Source organism: Ixodes scapularis, unplaced genomic scaffold (assembly GCF_016920785.2).
Source record: "Ixodes scapularis isolate PalLabHiFi unplaced genomic scaffold, ASM1692078v2 PGA_scaffold1__304_contigs__length_218370807, whole genome shotgun sequence".
NCBI lineage: Eukaryota > Metazoa > Arthropoda > Arachnida > Ixodida > Ixodidae > Ixodes > Ixodes scapularis.
This window is the reverse complement of record NW_024609846.1, coordinates 6,506,546-6,529,521: the sequence shown is the minus strand read 5'-3', so window position 1 is coordinate 6,529,521 and position 22,976 is coordinate 6,506,546. Positions and strand designations below refer to the sequence as shown.

The 22,976-nt window shown below is 44.0% G+C and overlaps 2 pseudogenes; both read left to right on the top strand.

Annotated features, from left to right (window-relative positions):
• The first annotated feature begins 1,487 nt into the window (after positions 1–1,487).
• Positions 1,488–2,435, top strand: LOC121835926 (annotated as a pseudogene).
• A 48-nt stretch (positions 2,436–2,483) lies between these two features.
• LOC121836008 lies at positions 2,484–3,151 on the top strand (annotated as a pseudogene).
• Positions 3,152–22,976: the final 19,825 nt, after the last annotated feature.

The following is a 22,976-nucleotide window of genomic DNA, read 5'->3' as shown; positions in this document are numbered from 1 at the left end:
CACCGCCCTCACACCACTCATGTACTCATGGCCCTCACGCCACTCACCGCCCTCACGCCCCTCACGCACTCATACCCCTCATCGCCCTCACCGCCCTCATGGCCCTCACGGCCCTCACGGCCCTCACCGCCCTCACCGCCCTCACGGCCCTCACCGCCCTCACCGCCCTCACCGCCCTCACAGCCCTCACGGCCCTCACGGCCCTCACTCACCCTCACACTCATCAATTTTCCTGGTTCAGAAACTCACTCACCCTCACCTCGCGTGTGAAGATGAGGGTGAGTGAGGGCCCTCATGAGTGAGGTTTGCCGGGGTATGCTTCCACCTAGGGACCCGCTTTAAAAGATTAGGCAATGGAACGGTACTCTCTAAAACAACTGGATAATGATCACATCCAAAAGGGTTATGAAGAACCTTCCAAGAGAAGCAAGGAAGTAATGAAGGTGAAGCAATAGAAAGATCAATGGATGTGAATGAGTTGTGTGCCGCACTAAAAAAGGTTGGCTCTCTCCCGTTAAGAAGGCACAGTCCCCCAAGACAATAAAAGACGTTCAATCACACCACCACGGGAGTCTTGACGGGTAATACCCCACATAGGATGATGGACGTTAAAATCACCCAAAATTAAAAAAAAGGTTGCAGGAGCTGTCCTATTAGTCCCTGCAGCTCTTGAAGGTTTAAAGGAATGTTAGGTGGTAAGTATAAAGAAACAATTTTTACAAGGCGGTCCAGAAGGAGACGTACTGCAACAGCTTCCAGCGGCGTGCAGAGCGGAACTTGAGAGCAAGCAACTCCACTCTGCACGACCCCTGCAACACCACCAGAAGGGGTGGAAGAGGGGCGATCTTTTCTAAAAACCTGATGATGTCTTAAAATATTAAAGAAATTAGTGTGAAGATGGGTTTCGTGCAAGGCGAGAGCGATGGGCCGAAGCTGATTCATGAAATAGTTCACATCATTAATATTTCTTAAAATACCGCGGCAGTTCTATTGCATAAAATGTAACTTAGTCATCTATAAAAGGTATGTAAATATGCTACTGAAAAGATAAACCTAACAAAATGAGTAAGATTGTAGAGTCAACACAAACTAGGTGGAAGATATTGGGATCATCATTTGGGCGGGACTACAGGCTTCTTATTCCTTTTATTTTTACTGGAGGGCGTTTCCCACTCCATTGAGACTGGGGCGCGGCACTCTTTTCGGCCCGTACTCACGTTGCTTCATGTATCAGGTGCTCGCCGAGATCCTTGCTGTCGCGGCGAACTTCGACGGGGCGGCAACATTTCCCATCTCGGAGCCATGGACGCCACTATCCGGATTTGCGACAATGTCAACCGGCAGCCCATTCGAGCCAGCGGAGGCTACAGAAACTTTCCTGGGTTTCCTTGAAGAGCGGCAGATGGCTAGGCTCCGAGGGGCACTTCCGGATCCGCCCCACCACAGCCACAAAAAGGGAGCTACCTCGTCCGGCACCACTGGGGCACGGCACTCTTTTCGGCCCGTACTCACGTTGCTTCATGTATCAGGTTGGTTACTTGAAATGCTCTAAATGCTATTAAACAAGTAACCTACTGCTTGTGAGAGTGTCGTGCCCTGTCAACGAACGCATGCTGCACTGGTGTTATCTTTTTGGTGTCGGGGTGATTGATGGGTTAACATTCCTGTTCTTCGACTCCTGTCTTTTGTTCACGGAAGCACTGCTCCTCTTGGCAGGGGACGTGGAATCAAACCCCGGTCCCATGTCTAAGGCTGAAACTGAACAGTTGGGAAAAATTGAAAGTATACTCTTAGAATTGCAGTCTAGACAAGCAACTGTTTTGGCAAAGTTAACAGGCATAAAAAGAAAGGCAAGCTGATCTTGAAAATAAGATTGATGGCGTAATTTCAAAGACAAAGGTACTAGAAAGACGCGTGGCACATGTTGAAGAAAGTGAGTTTAAACTTGAAGCCAAATTAGACGACCTTGAAAATAGAAGTCGACGAATAAACTTAGTATTTTTCGGTGTTCCCGACAACTGCAGAAAAGAGACATGGGAAGAATCTGAGAAACTAATAAGGGACATCTGTAAAAAAACGTTATCTGTCGACAATGTTGAGATCGGAAGAGCCCACCGCGTGGGAGCATTTCAAGATGAAAAAAATCGGCCGATCGTTGCGCATTTTGCTGGCTGGAAAGCCAGAGAAAATGTGAGGCGAAATGCTTTAGGTTTAAAAATACCCCGATCAGCGTCTCGGAAGACTTCAGTCCCCTAGTTCAAGAAAAACGGCGGCAACTATGGAACTACGCAAAAGAGAAAAGGCAAAATAAAGAAAACCGGGTTTATTTGAACTATGATAAGTTAGTAATAAATGGGCAGACGTTTATCTGGGACAGCGACACGTGTCAACATGTCCTGCATCGTCCGACTAATTCCGAGATCGTAGGAGATTGACGACACCTACCTCCTATCAACAGACCAAGCAAAGATGACATTGTTGATATGCCAGAGAAACCTACGGTTCTGGTTGTGAACTGCCGTAGCATCATGAATAAAGTTGATGAGCTTGCATCTTTAATAATGACTTTGAATCCACAGGTTGTTATGGGGACCGAATCTTGGTTGGACGATACGGTCTCTGACACTGAGGTTTTTCCTCAGTGTGGGAGACTCCTCCTCCGTATCGACACGGAGGAGGAGTCTTTTTACTGGTTTCATCTTGGTGGAGTAGCTGTGGAGTTAAATTTGAGAATGACTCTGAGTCGGTGTGGTGTCGCGTTCGTTTTCCCAAAGGGAACACTGTGGTGTTTGGAACTATCTACCGTCCGCCAGCCGGAAATAAAACAAGCATTTCTTTACTCTCAGATATGCTATCAGTGATACCAGACACCGCCTTTCTGGAAGGCGATTTTAATTTTAAAGACTTTTCGTGGTTAACTGGGACGACGGCAAGAACCAAATCGCGTGTTTATTCTATGTTCACAGAATTGATAGATACATTTGGTCTGATTCAGTATGTCATGGAGCCGACTCGACTGACGGCAGTTTTAGATCTCGTCTTATGCAATGACCCAAATATAGTTTCTAGCGCCCAGGTATATCCTGGAATAAGTGATCACGATGTTGTTGTTACCGAGTTGAATGTATCAGGCGTACCTGAACAGAAATAAGAGCCACGCAGAGTACTCATCCACGAAAAGGGTAATTTTGACGCCATCAATAATGCATTACAGACATATTTTCTAACTTTTTCATGTTTATCTGAGTCTTGTACAACAGAGGAGATTTGGATTTTGTTTCGCAATAAAATATTGGAATTAGTTGAGGCTTTTGTACCTTCAAGAACGTTGCGGCAAAGGCGTAAAAACCTTGGTTTAATGCTGAAGTTACGGAAACTACTGGGGAAAGCAAGGCGGGCTTACAAAAAACGTTGTAAAGATAACTCTGTCCTGTCCTTAATTTGCAAGGGTTAAAATATATTAATAATCAATTAACAGTAACAATAAAGTTAGCTAAGCAGTCATTTTTTACCAGGCTAAACTGCGACCTTAAACGAAACCCAAAGGTATTCTGGAAATATGTGAAGACATGCAGGAAAGACGATGTTTCTATCCCAGTACTTAATATTGACGGCCAAATGTTAAAGGAAAATGTGGAGAAGGCAGAATGCTTCAATTCCTACTTTAAATCGGTATTTTCTCCGGGACTCTGTCGGTATGTGGTGGAGTCACCAAATAGTTGCTTCACAGGCATAATGGCGGATATTGACATTGATGTTCATGGTATTTCCTCTCTTTTGCGCGGCCTAGATCAGTCAAAGGCTACTGGCCCTGATGGTATATCACCTTTTATTCTCATTAAGTGTTCCGAGATTGTGTCACAGTACTTGTCTATTATATTTAAAACGATACTTGAGACAGGGTTGGTCCCAATGGATTGGAAAACGGCGAATGTGATTCCTGTTTTTAAATCCGGAGATAAGAAACTTGTAGAAAATTATAGGCCTATATCACTAACGTCAGTTTGCTCTAAGCTTTTTGAGCATATTTTATATAGCGCAATGTTCAAATATCTTGATAGCTTTAACTTTGTTACTCCATCCCAGCATGGCTTTCGGAGTGGATTTTCATGCAACACGCAGTTAGCATAGTTCCAGCATTACCTATTAAAAGCAAATGACAAAAATACGCAAGTAGACGCAGTCTTTCTAGATTTCAGCAAAGCTTTCGACACGGCACCACACAACCTTCTGCTGATAAAACTAGCCTCTATAAATATGAATAGTAAGGTACTAAATTGTATACGAAATTACTTAAGTGACCGTGAGCAATGTGTTGACTTAAATGGAAGTAAATCCGCAGTCGTTTCCGTGACTTCAGGGGTCCCCCAGGGCAGTGTTCTTGGACAGTTACTGTTTTTAATTTACGTTAACAACATTGTACAAAATATTCAGTCGACGATAAAACGTTTTGCTGATGATTGCGTTATTTACAGGGAAGTAAATTCGACGAGAGACATCGAGATCCTACAGAGCGATCTAGATAAGGTAGCGTACTGGTGTAACCAATGGAACATGAGCCTAAATATTGGAAAATGTAACCTCGTTAATTTTGCTAAAAACGTCTCTAAATGTTTTACAAGTTATACTATCAAAAACCTGACAATCGGTGATGTCTCTGAATGTAAATATCTTGGCATTTATTTTCACCAATCACTTAAATGGAATAAACATATTGACTACACAATTAATAAGACCAGTAAAATGTTTTTTTTTTAACCGTAGGAATTTCAAACACGCGTCCCGAGACGTAAAAGAAACTCTTCACTTCTTGCACGTAAGGTCAATGCTTGATTATGCCTGCGTTATATGGGATCCCTACCAGCAGTATCTGATCGATACATTAGAGAAACTTCAAAATAAAGCAGCGCGATTTGTTAGTAACAACTACAATCCATACGCTAGTATGACAGAGGTTAAAACCATGCTGGGATGGGAGCCCTTGAGCATTCGAAGGCGAAAATTAAGATTGAAGTTCTTCCATCGCATTTATTATAATAATACTGGTATTAATAAGAATGAGTATCTTTTGGGGCCAACGTAAGTTTCAGCTAGGTGTGAAAACTCTAGAAAAGTTTTTGAATATTCCAATAAAACAAACAGCTAGTGTCATTCTTTTTTTGTAAAGACAATTAGAGAGTGAAACTTGCTGTCTGATGATGTGGTGAGCACCCTGGACAACAGTGTATTTTTTTCTCGGCTGTATATCTAATCTGTGCGGACAAGTGATCACTTTGTGTTTTTTATGTATGTGTGTTATTTGCTGCCCCTCCTACAATAATGCCCTCGAGGCGATGTTGGTACTCTGTAAATAAATAAAAATAAATATTGTCTTGGTCGGACCCAGGAGTTGACAGATTGTCAGCATCCGTCAACATCTCCACCTCCTGAGAGGTATCCGTTGTTTTATGAGCAGCACTTATCCGGCCAGGTGTCCGGGGGGGGGGGGGGGGGGCAAACCCCGGCCACGACCGGCTGGGGGGGTCGCAGACGAGCTGGGCGACGGGTCGTCTGAGCTCGTCCGGTCCCCTCCTTTCACAGGAGCTGCATGGGCACCATGCTGCTCCTTCGGTAGGGGGGCCCTCTCTAGCGAGCAAGAGCGAGAAGTTCGCTCCGTCTCCCAGGGGGGACCTAGGAGATTGGGCAGGCGCGGCTGCTGCCGGCCCGTCCCTGAAAAGAGGAGCAGCACGGGTGCTACCGCCAGGGACCGGAGGAAGCAGCTGCTGCCCCTGTCGGGGAGCTGGGGCTCTGAAATTGGCCGCCAGGATCTCGGGAGAAACCTGAATGGCCCTCGACTCCGAGCGTTGTGCAGGGCCCCCGCGCACCACCTCGGCAAAACTCCCCTTTGATAAAAAGGAGAACCGCTTCTTGGCTTCTGGGCACGGTATGTTTTCCTTTGCTTTGATGGTAAGGATGTCCTTTTCTAACTTCCAAGAGGGACATGCCCGATAATAAGCAGGATGTGGTCCACCGCAATTAGCGCAGTGGGCCACAGCCGCCTCGCAAGTATCAGAAACATGACCTTGACTACCGCACTTCGCACACGTCTCGTTCCCTCGACCGCTGCGTGTTCCATGACCAAAACGCTGGCAACGGAAGCAACGCTGGGGGTTGGGGACGTACGGGCGGATGCGGCAGTTCAAGTATCCTGCCTTGATTGTATCAGGGAGAGTGTGCCATTCAAGAGTCAGAATGACAGGTCTCGAAGGGATTGGTTCGCCATCTTTCCTAAACATGATGCCTTTTACGGTGACGACACCAGCACCTTGGAGTCCCTTGAGGAGTTCTTCCTCACTGGTGTGCAAGAAATCGTCCTCAGAGAGGACTCCACGGACAGTATTTAGTGTGCGATGAGGGCTCACCGACACCTTCACATTAACAATGGTAGTCAGTTTGAGGAGTGCGTCACTTTGTTTTTTTTATGTTCACTTTCACAAGAAGGTTTCCAGTGTGCTGTTTTTTAGCCTTGTAGGAAAACCCTACAAGGTTTTCTAGCACCTTTGCTACAATAAAAGGTGAGATCTTTGAAACAGGTTTTTGTTCATTACGCGAATGAACTATGAAAAATTTAGTAAATGTTTCTACTTCACATTCTTTGTCGATGATCTTTTGTTCTGGGCAGCGCCTTTTAAGGCCGTGCCCTGAACGGGGTTTGGAGGGGTGGGGCGCCATAAGAGGGCAAAGAGTCTTCAGAATCCGCGGTGCACCGCCCACCACCGAGCCCAACAAGGGGTTCGGTAACGCACCATAACAAGAAGGGCTTGGCTGGAGACGTTACACTAACAGTGCTGCCGGAAAACTATACCCAAGTGTGGGTCAAGGCAGAGGTCCATTGCTACCAAAGGTTAGCCCTTGCCGCCAAAGAGGGGTGAAAAAGGAGCAAAAGAAATGAGAAGGGACTGAAAGAAACAGGAAAGGTAAAAGTGAATGATAGGAGGGGATAGTATAAGAAAAGGCGACTAGACTCAATCATTCTGGCCGGGCCTTACCAGGACACCCGTCTACGAGAAGCGGGGGCTGAAGTGGTGTATTGCCTCACCCGGGGGGCCACGAAGGGTCCAAACCTACCCCGGGCTCGGCTCAACCACCAGGACGCCCTTTCTCCGGACACGGGAAAGCCACGCACAGCCAGAAGTGGGCGGGCGAACCCGCATGGCTTGGGGTCCGTGGAGACGCCACTCTCCAAACACCTGCTTTAACAGGTGCCCCCTGCGGGGATATATCAGGATTGCGTCGGTTCAATATAATAGATATTCTGTGGATATCGGTCGTGTCAAAATGTTACCGGCTTTCTGTCAATATCATTTTCAAATCGGCCGAAAATGGCTAATAGAGCGCAGTTATTGCCGATTCAGAAACCATATTCAGGGGAATACACGGTTCGTGTATTATATATATCACGGTTGCGTCGCCTCAATATAAGAAATATTCCGTCGACATCCGCTGAATCAAAATGGTATTGGTACAATTTCCCGATACAACGGAAAAATCGGCAATACTCGCGCGTCTTTCCCTACCCGAGGCGATTATCGCACCAATATACCTTGCTGCCTGGGATGTTTTGAACGATGAGCACTGCCGAAGGACTTCGTGTCACTTTGAGGTCGACCAAGGAAATTTCTGAACTTCTTCTGTTGAACTGCAATGTTCAATGCATTCTGATAAGCGAAATGAATTATGACCCCATTGAACGTTTTTTTTCAGAAAAATAAGACTAGCAGACCCTTACAAAATTTTTTAATGAATTTCATTTGAAAGTATATGGACTCTAGTCATTGTATCTTTTCAAGGCTCAATAGAAATAAATGCAAACGAGTTTTGTAACCAATCCGTAAGGAGTTTACGAAAATTTGCCATCGCGTTCCAATTGAAGTTTCGACGTGCTACCACATAAAGTTTCTAATGTATTTCATATGAATATAATTTGAAAGTCTATTGACACCGTTTGGAGCCTGTGTTGAAACACAATTGATTTTTGTAACGAGTCCCTAAGGAGCTCACGAAAACTATTGGCCTCCGCATTTCAATTAAGGTTTTGCCGTGCCACCTCATAAGAATTTCTAATAGACTTCATTTGAAAGTCTAGATACACTGCTTTGAGTCTCTGTACAAAATCAAATCTTTTTTTCTACCGCGTTGTACTTGAGGTTGTGACGTGCCATCTCATTAAGTATATTCCGACGAGTCGGAATATACCTAATGAGATGGCCCATCAAAACCTGAATTGAAACGCAGTAGAAAAAAACATTTGATTTTCAACAGAGGCTCAAAGCAGTGTATCTAGGCTTTTAAATGAAATGTATTAGAAATTATACTCCTAGCATGGGTTTCTAGATAGAGGGCTTTAAGAGGGAAGACGGCAATAGGTTGCATGACATGTGGTCCGGATGTAACCGTTGGTTTGAGGGATGGGAAAAGTGAGTGCAAGTGTTACTTATATGCCTATATACGCATGCAGGGTTCAGAAAATGCCTGCATAAAACCGTGGGAAGGAGTAATAACTGGTTTATTAAAAATGCAAAATTAGAGTATGCGGTACACTGCCTTCGTGTCCATGGGGGACCTTGTACTGCCTTTGTGTCCATGGGAAACCTTGTACTGCCTTCGTGTCCAAGGGAGAACTTGTACTGGTAACCTATAAAGAAAAAAGATGCACAGTTACACGTTGATCTGCTTATCTAAAATTCAATGTCCGAGCAAGGTATCCTGTTCACAGCGCAGCACTACCTCAGCGCTTAATCAGTATTAAACTGGGACATCCGTCCTTTATGAAAGGAGGACACTCAGAACACACGATACAAGCCATGGAAGTAGCAGTGACTCGTTGCCTTAACAGTACTGAGTTAGCGCTGCACTGTATGTGTGAACCAGCCCTAAATGCGGAAAGTCACATTTAAAATTCCTACATTTTTGCTCACCCAGGCACTTAATTTACACACTACCTTGATAGTTTAATGAGTGGCACTAATAGCATTGTCAGGGGCACCATAACGCAAAAGTTTATTTTGCCCCCGAGTTTGCGAGAATCAATCGCTCTGTTTTGGCAGCCGCATTGCAATCTTTTATTTCGGCTTTTGAAAAGGTCTGCCAAAGATAAGCGAGCAGATGTTGTCGCTTATAAAGTTTACCAAATTTGAGCACAGAGAAGCTAAGACTTATGAGCATCTCGCAGAATTAATATGGCGATTCGGGCCAATTGATCCATGATCGTAGACAAGAGCCGGAAAAAACTTATGGACAATAAGTGTTGGTAAACACTGGCGCCAGTATTTTATGTCCACTTCTTGTCCCTGTGTATTTTTATTTACTTTTTTTGTTTGTTTACTATCTTGAAGAAGTATTTTTAATCACAATGGACGGGAAGGAAACAGTAATAGGGTTTTATGCAAATCCTAAAGCCATGCTCCGAATGGTTGAGTGTCAACTGCAGCTTTCACAACAGTGGCGGATCCAAGAGGGGGGGGGGGGCGCTCCCCCCCCCCCTCCAAAGAAAGTCGACCCTCCTTCCTCCCCCTTTCTCGGAGGGCAATTTGACGTGAGTGGACCCCCATTGCACAAGAAAGAATGGGAGAATAGTATCCTTAAAAATTTTCCGCCCACCCCAAATTGGAGGTCTGGATCCACCCCTGTTTCACAATCGATGAAATACACTAAGTTTGAATCATTGGGAGGATCGAGACATTAGAGGCCGAATTCAAAAAGGCAACTTACCATAACAAATCGCGTATGACAAAACCCGAGAAGAAATCCGTATTAACAAAACAAAATTGTCGCAACTTTTGTGTGACTAACAACGAAATATTACGACATTATCCAAAGTGTCTTACAAACTTCTTAGGGCAAACATGGCCGCACATCACTTGGCTATTTCGCCGCGACCAGCAATGAATATAGAAGCGTGGGCAAGAGGCATGTGTTTTCGCACTGTTCACAAGTATCCCTACTTGAAGCAGCATAAGGACAACGCTAAACTACACAGGGAGGATTCAGCCGACGAGTCTGCCGAGCTGTCCATCCTGCCCGTTACAGCTCACAAGGTGCAGGACTGCGACCAACGGTGAGATGCGCCAACGAATCAATGAAAGAAAATGCCACACAAATCTTGAGTGCACCCAAAAGGATCCTTCACCTGTGTGGCATTTTCTTTCAATGAAAGAAAATGCCACACAAATCTTGAGTGCACCCAAAAGGATCCTTCACCTATGAATGGCAACCCAAAAGGATCCTTCACCTATGAATGGACTGCATATTTCTAGACTTTGCCAAACCATTTGACAAGGTATCGCACCGACTTTTACTGCTCAAGTTAAGTAAACTTAACATCGACTCTAACGTGTTTAACTGGCTAGTTTCGTTTCTAACGAATCGGTCACAATTTGTAACGTGTAATGGTACTAACTCCTCTTCTGCACCAGTTTCTTCCGGAGTACCTCAGGGGTCCGTTCTGGGACCTCTACTCTTTCTAATATATATTAATGACTTGCATGAGGTGGTCTCTTCTTCAATTAAACTTTTTGCTGACGATTGTGCTATTTATCATGTAATATCTAATGACTCTGACTCACAAAAACTGCAACATGACCTAGATTCCATACTACACTGGTGTGAACTCTGGTCAATGGAGCTCGATATTAATAAATGTAAAATAATGCGCATAACACGTAAAGCCAACTTCAATTTTGCTTATAGTATTAATAACACACCCCTAGAACTTGTAAACTCATACAAGTATCTGGGTGTGATTTTAAGTGCTGACCTTTCCTGGAAACTTCATATTAACTATGTGACTAAAAACGCCAATCGAATGCTTGGTTTCCTCAAACGTAACTTTTATCTCGCCCCGTCATGATTAAAACTATTTCTTTATAAAACACTAGTTAGGTCCAAGCTAGAGTATGCAGCTTCCATCTGGGATCCCTCTACTCTTTACCTCGTTGATTCACTTGAAGGTATTCAGAACAGAGCTGCACGTTTCATAATGGCTAACTATAACCGCACCGCAGGCGTTACATCAATGAAAGATAATTTGTTACTACCAAGCCTCGCACATCACGCACAGTCTTTCGTATTTGTCTTTTTCATAAAATCTATCACCATATTCCTCAGCTTAAATCCCAACTAATCATCCCCCCCTACTTTGTTTCGGCACGCCTTGATCATCGTCACAAAGTCGGTGTCCCATTTTGCCACTCTAACGTTTATTATGACTCTTTTATTCCCAGGACTTCCAAAGACTGGAATCGCTTACCTGCATCGCTCACATCAATTAATGATCACGCACTTTTTTGTACATCTATTGCCAATTTCATGTTCCCTGTTCCTTAAGTATTGTATATTTTGTTCCAATTGTTTATTATGTTTACTATTGTTCCCACTCCCCTCTGTAATGCCATGTGCCCTGAGGGTAAAATAAATAAATAAATAAATAAATAAATAAATAAATGGCGTGAACCTGATTTGGGGACCACTAGCGCCCCCTCGTACTTCAGTAGTGATTTTCAAAGTGGTGGGCAGCTGTGCGACTCTACCACACAAAAAGGCACATTCCTGACTGGATGTGCCTTTTTAATGCAAAAGCATTAAAAGGAAAATCCAGCGTGCGGCCGCGTTTACCGAGTGGTACCAAATGTTAACAGAGGAATAAAAGAAAGAATAAAACGTGCTTCCACGTTTAAGATTTGCACCCGGTGCCGCTGTGTGAGAGCCGGGCATGCTAGCTGTTGTGCTATCTCAGCCGCTTCGGAATGCGGCATTACTCTCCCATCAGAAAGAAGCTGGTCGCATTACAGCAAAAGGCGGCATCGGCGTTGATGTGCCCGAAAGATGGTCATAAAAATATGTCCTCGGTTCGATGACATCACACTTCACGTGACGACATGACGTACCATGATGTGTGACTCCATATGATTTAACGTAAAAAATATTAGAGGGGCACTTAGGTATCCCTACGTGGATTGAATGCGAAAGCATTGCCATTCCTAATAGAGGAAAAAAAAAGGAAATGTCGTTAGGAAGGGCAATTCTTTCGCATTCAATCCACAAAGGGGTACCAAAGTGCCCCTGTAATATTTTGTGAGGAGTAGAGCTCAAATAAATGCCGTACGGTGCAGTATATCCACGATTAAGTTGCTGCTAGTCGTGAGGCTTAATGTTTTGCACCAACAATATTGTAGTTTTTTCTCAGTTGCGACGAAGCGCCACTGCGCTACGGACTTGCTAGAAATTTCTGCATATGCGACCGCTTTCATCTGGAAACCTATGGTGACCTGCCACTCACTTTTGGCCAAAGAACAGTGAAAATACCAGTTGTTAAAACAGCCATAACAAGCATTACAGAAATCAAGATGGAGGTCATAGCATTAGTTTTCCAACGTGGCGAGACTGGCACAGGATTTCTGTTACTCTCCGTTTATAAGACAGGAGTCGACTTTTTCCGGCCTGATCTTGAAAACAAAGTTTGGTTCGGTTAATTTTGTAGCAGAAGGCCCGTGCTTTTCCGTTTGTGGGGTCATTTTCTCGGTTCAAAATATGATGCAGAGTCCCTCTCATAAAAATGCATGGGTGCCCGCTAGGACTCTTCGAAATGATTAAATTAACTGAGGTCACACTATACTCTGTTGCCACTCTAGAATAGCAGAAGCCCCTCCCACAAAGCCATTCACTCTTTTTAATAAGCAAACACTACCCTTAGCAAAAAGAGGCCGTACTTCAAACGAAGTTGAAATATATTGAATATGAGTATCCATTTTGCATTCATTGTGTATTATTTTGTCCGCACTCGAAATAAGCGCGTAATATATTTAAAGTTAACCATAAATATCATTCAGAAACTGTTTCACATACAACAAAAATATAATTACTTCAATGTCAAAATGCCATCGGTGTATTAAATATTGACCAAAAACAGATTTACATCTTAGAGCTAAAGAATTTAAAAGTTGTCAGAAATGTAATGCTAAATATGCTAAAAATTAAATAAAAATATGCTACAATCATATTTGAAATGCATCAAGAATTACTAGATTTTATGGTAGAAGAGCACGTTAAGTAGCTCAAACATTACCTTCAGATATATTAAAAGTGACTTGGAAGTATGTATTAAAGATACTAACCAAATCTATTTTACAAGCAGCTAGATAATACGATATTAATATGTGTAAACTAATGCTCCAAGCCTTCCTGGTTGTAGTGATGTTTAGCTGCACACATACTGTGAATATAAATGTTACACGGTTTGCTCAACCAACAAACTTGGGAAAGTCAAGGTGCCCAGTTGGGACAGCTCAACAGAAGAGGTCTCTGCCAAGTGTCTCATCATGCAAAGCAGGATTGCAAAATAACCCAAAGCTCAGTTACAATTGTAAATTTTTTTTATTTCTCATTGATACAATTCAGAAATAGGCGGGCTTCTTCTTCAGTGAGGAGGCCGCATTGTTGCACTTCCGTCTTAAGTACCTCCTCACATTCCCATCACACTCTCCAGGAAATTTGTTCATGACGTAGACTGAAAAAGAAACAAGTCAAATAATTACATGAGGCTTTTTAAGATTCCGAAACAATCTGAACAATCATTTGTCTCTATGGTCCAGTAAATAATAGTGTTTCAGGGCCGGCCACCTTACTAGAACCAACATCCCAGTTGATACTGTGCGAAAGAAAACAGAACCCACATCTAGTGCATGAGTGAAGTAGAACGCTATAGTCACGACTTAGTGTTCCACTTCACCTTATACCACGTAGGACACCTAGGCTCAGCTGAGACACCAGATCAAGCAAGCTGGTTGAGGGGTTTTGATATTGTATAAGTGGTAACCATTAAAAAAATAGCCATTGATTTTTTTGTTATTCCAGAACATTAGCCCAAAGGAGGGATTGGGAATACATAATTTGCAGCATTGCTGTCACTTTTTGATTCATTTAGAACCTAGTATCGCGAAATTCATAATAGTTATTGTGAAATCAGAAAATGAACATGATGCGAAAACCAACATTCAAATATACCCGCACTCTTCAGTGCCATGACGTGAGTGGCGGGCAGGCTTGCCAGTCGAGCAAGCGGTCTAAGACATACAATATGCCAATCATTTGTTCCGTACTAGAGTGCGGGTACTGGAGCGAGCTTCCAAAGCATTTATTTGACACCATGAAACTGCTTCAATCGGTTGGGAACAAATTCTAATGTCCAAAAACTGAACCCATGCCCTCCACTGACATCACTTCTTTGTACCCCTTCTTTAAGGTGTGCTTTTTCCTTCAGCATGCGGCAAATGTAAGCGGGGGAGCAAGAAATGCCAACATTGTAATTTCTATGTACTTCAAGGGTGGTGCATAATAAAAACCTCACTCAACAGAGCTTGCTAACAGTCCCAAACAGACCACAAACAACAATAAATACAATCGCCGACCGATTTTTTAGACGTGGACCCCGAGATTGTCCGAATAATCAAGCAGTCCGAAATACCAAATTTCCGCGCATATTGGCCACCCTGGACTTGCTTGATGTGAATTTAAGTTATCGTGCAACTTCCGCTTCGTATTGTTCACTTCTCACTTGTTTGTTGATCCGTTTAATCACGGTGCTGCGCTTTGTTGGCACCTTCGTTGGCGCAAACAAAGAAGTTGAAAATGGCGCCATTTGGCACTAGTTGGAAACAACAATTAGTCCACCAAGCTTGCTTCAATACTAAGCCTATCGGCAAAAACCCTTCACGCTCAAAGGCCGCAAGAACGGCAGACGGCCGGTCTTCTCGCGGTCGCACTCAAAAAACACGGACCACGAAAAGAACTGGAAGACCCATAAGAATGGAGACGGAGGCCATGTTGTCTATAGCGAAACCGGAAAACCCGACTATAGCCTCAACTCAGCTTGTTTATTTCGTAGGTCGTGGTATCGAGGCTACAGGGCAAAATCAAAACAACCAAAATGGCCACGACTAAGCTCGCGGCGCTATCACGGTGGCATGTTTTGTGGCTCTAAACTGAGGAAATCATGCAAATTATGTCAGAAATATTGAGCAATAAATAAGCTTTATGGCGTCGAAAATTTTCAGTCAAAACTATACATTAACTCTATGGGGTAAGTAACGCGTCGGCAAAAACGTCCGAATAATCGAGGTCCAAAAAATTCATCGCCGACTGTGCTGCCAACCAATTTTTGTACGAAACTGCAAAGAGTATGCCAGTTCTGACAGAAAGATAATTTGGATAGCATATTATTTGAAGCACTAATTGGAAGCTTTTTGTAAATTTACACAAACCCACCGTAACAATGCAGCAGCGTAAGTGTTCTGAGCTTGTGGTATCTTTAAAGCAAAATAAGCTTCTGTGCAGTTGTGGCTCAAAATTTCCAAATGTTGATAAAATGTAGCATGATGTACCAGAGTTAATATTTTGGGGCAAATGGCACTGCAATCACAAAAACTGATATAGCTTTGTCTGCGAAGTTTGGACTACTTTAAGAGCTTCAGAGTCGAATCATACTTCAAATGGTCGTCACACGCAGATAAGCTAACAAGGCCAAGTACAGACATCCTCACCAACAATGTCGTCCACAGTTTCTTTGTGCAGGGGTTCTTTTCCTTCTCCAAAGGTCGAGCCCCTCAAGCTTTGAGTACCCAGGGTGGTCTGGCCAAAAACCATTTCTGCCAGCTCTTGCGTGAAGATTGATGGCCCAGCGTTTTGCACCCTTACCATTCTTATGGGAGGCAGAAGTGTGTTGCCGAATTTCAACTGCGACGGAGAGGAAAGACACATGACAAGTTTTAGACATAAATCGTTCCATACTATAAACCAGATTTATGAGAGGTGAATAAAAAAAAGCAATTCAGTGTGTTTACTCCCGAACCAAGAGAACAAGCAACACACCCGGTGTGCTATTTGAAAGCCTCTGGTGTCGCTTGAAGCTTTCTTTAAACTGCTTTCAGTTAAATCATATTCACACCAAATTTGCCTTGCGGCAGCATCCTATTTCATGGAAAGGGGTCTTCATTGGGACACCGTTACGTTACAAAGGAATGAGAAAAAAGGGAATAGCTCCGAGACGAAGAACAAATTTAAGAGAAGTTTTGATTTCGAATCTTAAAAATCTCTAAGACAAGTGGGCTGCCGGCAAAAATCCCACGTTTAGAGACCTCTGCACTAAACTATAGTCGGGGGCAGGATCAGAAGAACAGAGAGGATCTTCACTTGTCCCACCTCCTGTGCACGCTTTCTGCCTTCCATGATGCAGCACTCTTCCTGTGTGCACAAGCAGCCAAATTTAAAAGTACGACAACGAGCGCATGCTGGAGGCAGGACAACGACAAAAGACGCCCTGTGCTTCTTGTGTTGTTAGTGGCCATGGGTCCAACCGCTTGCACGATTTTCCTGTTTGAACAGAAGTCTCAAGACCATGACATATACGTCAACATCAATTAATTCATAAAAAAAAAACAAGAACACCCCAGGAAAAAAAAAAGTTAGGCAAATTCAACACCCCGAGCTTGACGGACAGCGCATTTTACGATCATGCTGTTAGTATCTCTTGCCAAGGAATACTGCGGCAGATGATAGTGTGCATGAGGCCGTTCTTGCTTGGTTCGGTCACGCCACCGCACTCCATGCTCTTCCCATAGATGGCAATGAATGACGGTGCGGTGCACACACGGCCACTTTAGATAAAAGCATGCATGACTGGATGCTTACATTCGTGGAGATCTTTTCACATTTTCCAAGTTAACTGACTTGTGAAGTGCAGAAACAATATTTCAGATCAACCGCCCTTAAATTACAGTGTTAGTTTTCACATTGCATTATATCGTGCTATCTTAGCAGCAATCACTTCAGCTGGCTGGTCTTGGGGGTACGTTGCACAACCTTCGGACCGAGATGGCAACAGGCAGCCGAACAACTCAAGCGGAGGGCGAAGTGACGGACTGGAAAATGCTGACTCATTATGGAGATTGTGTTCTTGAATCCAATATATGGTCATATGCACACAACTGAGATCTAAACAAAGTAATATTATAAACGGTCAGAGTTAAGTATTTCGTGCCTCTGAATTAAACAAAGCAGAGCCAGTGAGCAAATACAAATATGCTCTCACCCTATGTTCAGCCATAGAAACCATTACTATGGACCCAAGTAGCACAACTCGCCGGTTTGGGACTGGGGCGGTACCGGTCTGCCGGTAAGATCCTACTGGGGCGACGCTGGAAACGCACCGCGGGGCGACAACGGGCCAGTGAGATTGCCAGTCACTGGCCAGTGACTGGGACTGACTGGGACGCCCGGCACTGGGCGTCCCAGCGAGTTCCCGGGCTGCTGCCAGCACAAATCCCCAGCGTAGTACCAGTAACGCGGTAAGATACCAGCAAGACCCCAGGCTAGCGGCCTCAAGCCATAGAGTCCCCGGGCTTGTTTTGTCCCAGCGAGTTCCCGGGCTGCTGCCAGCACAAATCCCCAGCGTAGTACCAGTAACGCGGTAAGATACCAGCAAGACCCCAGGCTAGCGGCCTCAAGCCATACAGTTCCCGGGATGCTGCCAGCACAAATCCCCAGCGTAGTACCAGTAACGCGGCAAGATACCAGCAAGACCCCAGGCTAGCGGCCTCAAGCCATACAGTTCCCGGGCTTGTTTTGTCCCAGCGAGTTCCCGGGCTGCTGCCAGCACAAATCCCCGGTGCACTACAAGCAGTACCGCAAGATACCAGCAAGACCAAAGGCTAGCGGGCTAAAATCGTACAGTTCCCGGTCTTGTCATACAGCCTAACATGTGGTTTTGTGCGCAATTTACACCTGAATAGAAATGATGTAGTTCATAAGAATAATTTTAACAACAAATGAGTGTAAACAATTATGTTGCACTGTACATGAAAGTAAATTTCTGGCATAGGTATACACCTTATTGGTAAAGCGGCTGCCACAGCCATCTGTCGCTCATACACATGATAGCAAATAAAACATACAAAATTGTTACCGTAATTGTTTATTGTCAGCTCCAGTGAAGCTACAGCGTGGCTGGTCATCATGGGCTTGTCGCTAGAGGAGTGCGCTGGATGAAAGAGGCTGCATGTCACGGGCCTAGGAAATGTTCTTCACACTTTTCATGCAGCTTGTGATGCAAGTCGACCATGCACCCAGGAAGGGGAGTCCTTCATTAGAGCACCTGCAAAGAGAATCAACAGCAAAGTAAAATGACAGGGTAAATCAATACCAGCTACACATGATAATCCAGAAATTCCAAACTGGGCAAGCGCTTAAAAGGTTAAAACAGTGCAAAGGACGACGGACAGGGTAAAGGACACGGACAGAGCGCTGACTCGAAACCAAATTTTCATTGAACTCAACGGCGCAATATATACACACTATTGAGAACAAAAAAAAGAAAATCAGCCTGAAAAACACCCAAAACAAAAGCACAAAAACTAAGTAAGTATCACCTCTAAAAAGATAAACCAAGCTAATCAAGTGGCCAGAAAACCAGAGGCATGAGACAAGAAGCCCATGTAAAAGAAAAACTTTTTGTAACCAATGCGTTAATTGTCTTCATTTCATTTTCAATCTGGAAACTATATCAAAACAAAAATACTTTGATTGCCCTAAGGGACACCTGTTACAACACACTGGATAACAAAGCGGCAAAAAATGGCCCAGTTATCTCATAATCAAGGTCAGCTATTTGCATGAAGAAGGCCCACTTCAAAGAAAGGCTCGTGGAAATCATCTACTTTAATTCAAAAGGGCGTGTCGAGAGACGGGCAAACTCGCCGGAGTAGTTGGCATGTAGTTTAACATTGCCGTTCGTCCCGATAGGTGCGAGAGATCCAGCATTTTTAGGTAAATATAGCGATTCATTAGTCTTACTGAGACAATGACAAATCATATCCTTGACATATTCGCGACCCTAGCAAAACGGACAGCACCAAGCGGGAAAACCGGGAACCAGCCAGAACAGGTCGCTCTGCGCCTCTCCACGTCTCTGGCGGCTTTCGCGGACACGTGTTGTCGACGCGGTGGCAAACAATGTAATTTGATGAAGGTCTGAATATTTCTCAAGTTTGCCTGAGTGTTCATCAGTGTGATGAAGCCTCAGTAAATTGTTTTTTTTTATCACGTGTTTGAAAGCCTGTTTACTCCACAACACACAATCGCGTGCTTTCAATTTCTTGGATGGGGAGGAATCAAGGAAAAACGTTTTGATTTCTTCTCTGGCTCGAATGACATTCAAAGTGACGACTACTCGGTAACTGATAAGTGGTATGTAAAACAGACGAGGTGTTTCACTGGAGGGAACCCCAATGCTGCAGTCAAGTGAATGGGAAGGTTCAATAGCTGCTTTTCTTGAATTTGGCTGTGTTTGATTAGCGTCAAGATTGAGCCACCCACGCTGGTCGGTGCATTGGCTATTCATCTTGGCAGCTTTTCACCGAAAAAGCCTCTGGACCACACCGAAAAAGTTGGGCTGATTTCGCATCTACTTGATTCTCGAAAACCTCCTCGCTGCATACGATTAATGAGGGATATTGTCTGCTTTCAAAAAATGGGGGACGCGTCTCGCAAAGTTAGAAGCTGTCACGACATTATGATCTATTGCGCCTCCAATATTTATAATATACCCTCGTTGAAGCCAGCAGCAATATTCGTCTACATTGCTCAGGTTGTCCGGCCACAAAAGATACTCTCCTTCTCCATTCAGGATTTGAAGTCAAGTTTAATGCAGAGGGGTTCTGCGTGAATCTCCGATGAAGACTCTCTTCAAATTTGTCCGCAATCATCTCCGTGCTGCCGGCTAGAACCATATGGCTGAGTTTAGGTAGTATCTCTTCATCTGTCAAATATACTTTGATTCAGCAGTTCACCTAATAGCTTGTCAAGTAAGCTCATATTTCAGCCCAAATAATATACTAATATCCCGTTAGTGGGACATGGTACGTAATATAATGCATAACCCGCACATTCGTCAAAATGACTTCGATTGTCACTAAAACCTGAGTTGAAATACGAGTATCAGCTGCTTAGTGGGGCTCAAGAAGCTCAAGCTTGGCTCAAGAAGAGCTTGCTTAATTTTCGTAATTTTCCTGCAGCCTGTGTTGCTGATCGAGCAGACGACTGGAGCTGTTTCTTAATACGCACAAAAGCTCGATTTCGCCGACAGATAAGTCGTATGGTCGAGTGATGCGAGTTAGTTGAAAATTACTGTCGGTGGAACAATTCTGTAGTCATCGCTGCTTTCCTTACCTGATCAAAACTGATTAGAGTCTATTACCGTCTCTCCGGAGCCCATAGTTTCGGTAATGAACGAAACCTCCGAAACAAAAGTTTGACATGAAAAGAACAAAAAGCACCGGGAAAACAAAACTATGCTCTGCAAGTTTATCTGCACCGGCTACACTTAACCGTCGCAGTTGAAATACCTATAAAATAGAGCATTAAACAAAAGAAAATCTGTTAAATTGAATGCGCTACCCGTTCAGGCGGCCCGGCCGAGCCGACGCGACCTGTTCCCAGCCGCCATGTTTGTTTGGTGGTGGCGCCCCCTATAGATCGTTGGAGTCGCGAATACAGCTCATTGTTGTACACATACAAATGAGATTGGGTAGACACATGTAAACATATAATATATTGCAGAGTATGGCCCCTGTGTTCCCACATAATGGCAACCTGACTAAAACTCGTCTGCAGACTTCACCAAATAAAAAATAGCGACTTACCCAGAAACTAGTATATATTATTAGCGTCTACCATAAACTCACATTGAGTGTTTACCATCGGCATGCCCCATAGCCCTTGAAAACGCCCGCAAGCCTCACTTACTTTAAGCATATGACATCATATGACAAGAAACATTCCCTCGTGATCATCATTAATATCTACAGGTGCGAACAGTTCAGGCAAATCAATAGAAAGATAACAAATCAGTAGTGAGGTGGTGTACAGTGGCTGGTAGGTGCAGGTTAATATGTATGGGACATCTATTTTCTGAGTAATATTGCTTATCTGGTCAATTTTCTTCACAGACCCATCACATACTGAGACAAGGTTCTCAATACAGTGAAAAACAGGAAGGAGGAGTGAGTTCCAGATTTAGCTTTGCACAAGCTATGTGGCAACTGACTTCATCCTCTTAGAATTTATTGGAGGGGATCTGGGTATGATTATGTCTAGCCCAACAATACTGCTAGGAGCACCTTCAAAACCTTCAGAAAGGGGTAGAGGAAGTTTGAATCATAATTTCCGTATTGCGATGAGAGCTGCTCATACTGAGAATTGATGTGAGCCAATGTCGGCCATCCTTCTGCCTGAAATATCTATGTGTCAGCCACCCCCTATCAGAAAAAGTTTTAGCTGAGCGCTTTTTACGGGCCGCTCCGCTCAGCCACTGAGCAGGAAAGTAACCAGGCACGCACATAACGCTCAGTCGGCAGAGGTCATCGGGGTGCAGGAGTTGTCTGCTCCATCGGCATCTGCGCTCCGACTGGTCGTTGCTGACTGAGCGTTGTGAGCATGCAGGTGCTTTCCTTTTGAGTGGAGCGGGTCGTAACAATGCTCAGATAAAACTATCTAATGTCTATGTCGCAGCCTCAACAGCCAAACGAGCAGTTTTCTTCCTCGCTTGCACAATAGACCAAAATTGCACTGCATACTGCTTTAGAGGCTTGTTGGCATGTTTCACACTTACTCTCTGCAGACAGCTAGGACTGTCGGTAAGCGAGGAAAAAAAAAAGTGTGAACACATATCATGCACGCCAAAAGAAAACATCAATGGAACTACACGAGACTGCATTAAAGTTGCCAATTGGGCGCGTTTTATACCGCACAGCCACTGTGTGTGCTCAAGTAAACTAGCTCTACATATACCGCTCAGCACACCACAGCTAGGCTGAATCACATAAGTGTCACACTTGCCGAGCTTGAAGTACAGTCGTGATCTCTACGAGTGTGAACAAGCGATCGTCGACTGCTCAGTACTGGGAGCATCATGCACCAGCGGACTTGCTCTCCTTTTAAAATGCCTTGCAAACCAAGCATGGTAAGTCATCTGATAAGGAGAGAACAACACCACGGACAGCACTGAGCAGTTGATAATCGCCTGCTTACCTTCATATATATCAAGTCTCTACCTGGCCGAAGTAGGCAGTATGTGTGCAGCAGAAACGGCTGTACTGAAATCTCAAAAGGATGAAAGATCAGAACAGGCTTGGTAAGCTTTCACGTTGCAAGTATGCCCATGCGAATTTCACTTTCTAAAACATAAACACGCATTTCAAATTGTCATCCAGGACAAGCTGCTATTACACAGCTGTATATATAAGGCAGCTTACCATCAACAACCTTTGCAGACTGCCATGGACCTGATCCTCGGGTCGGCTGGTGATGCAGGAACGAATTGGCCTAGTCGATGCTAGCTTCCGTTCGGCAAGGGCTGCACTGAGTACAAAGGTGAAAAAAGTGTTGTAGATAATGTGAAACAAACAAAAGCAATCCTAGCATCCACAATTCGCTAGAGGCACTGAAAACAAAAATCAGAGGTTGGGTCAATTATGTTAATGCAATATACTTCGGACACATACCATGACTGCAGGTAAGATATTTGCTGCCTTCAATCTAGATCTGCTTGAAAATTTACAAGCCAAATAACAAATATTTTATAAGCTGAAATATATTTCGATGAAACTACAAAATCTGAAGACTATCTCTGCAAATATGGTGCTATCTAGTACACCAGGGATGAGTAGAATTGGATTACAGCATCCCCCTTACAAAGATTGAAGCAAAACAAGTATAGAGTCTGCCGTGCCACTACAGTAAAACCTCGTTAATTTGGATCTCATGGGACTGGCAAAAATGTCTGAATTATCCGAAGGTCGAAATATCGAAAGAACAAAGAAAGCTGCGCGAAAACGTTTCCTTTATTTTGAGAAGAAATCTGTTATTACCGCCTGCTTTCTGGACGACAC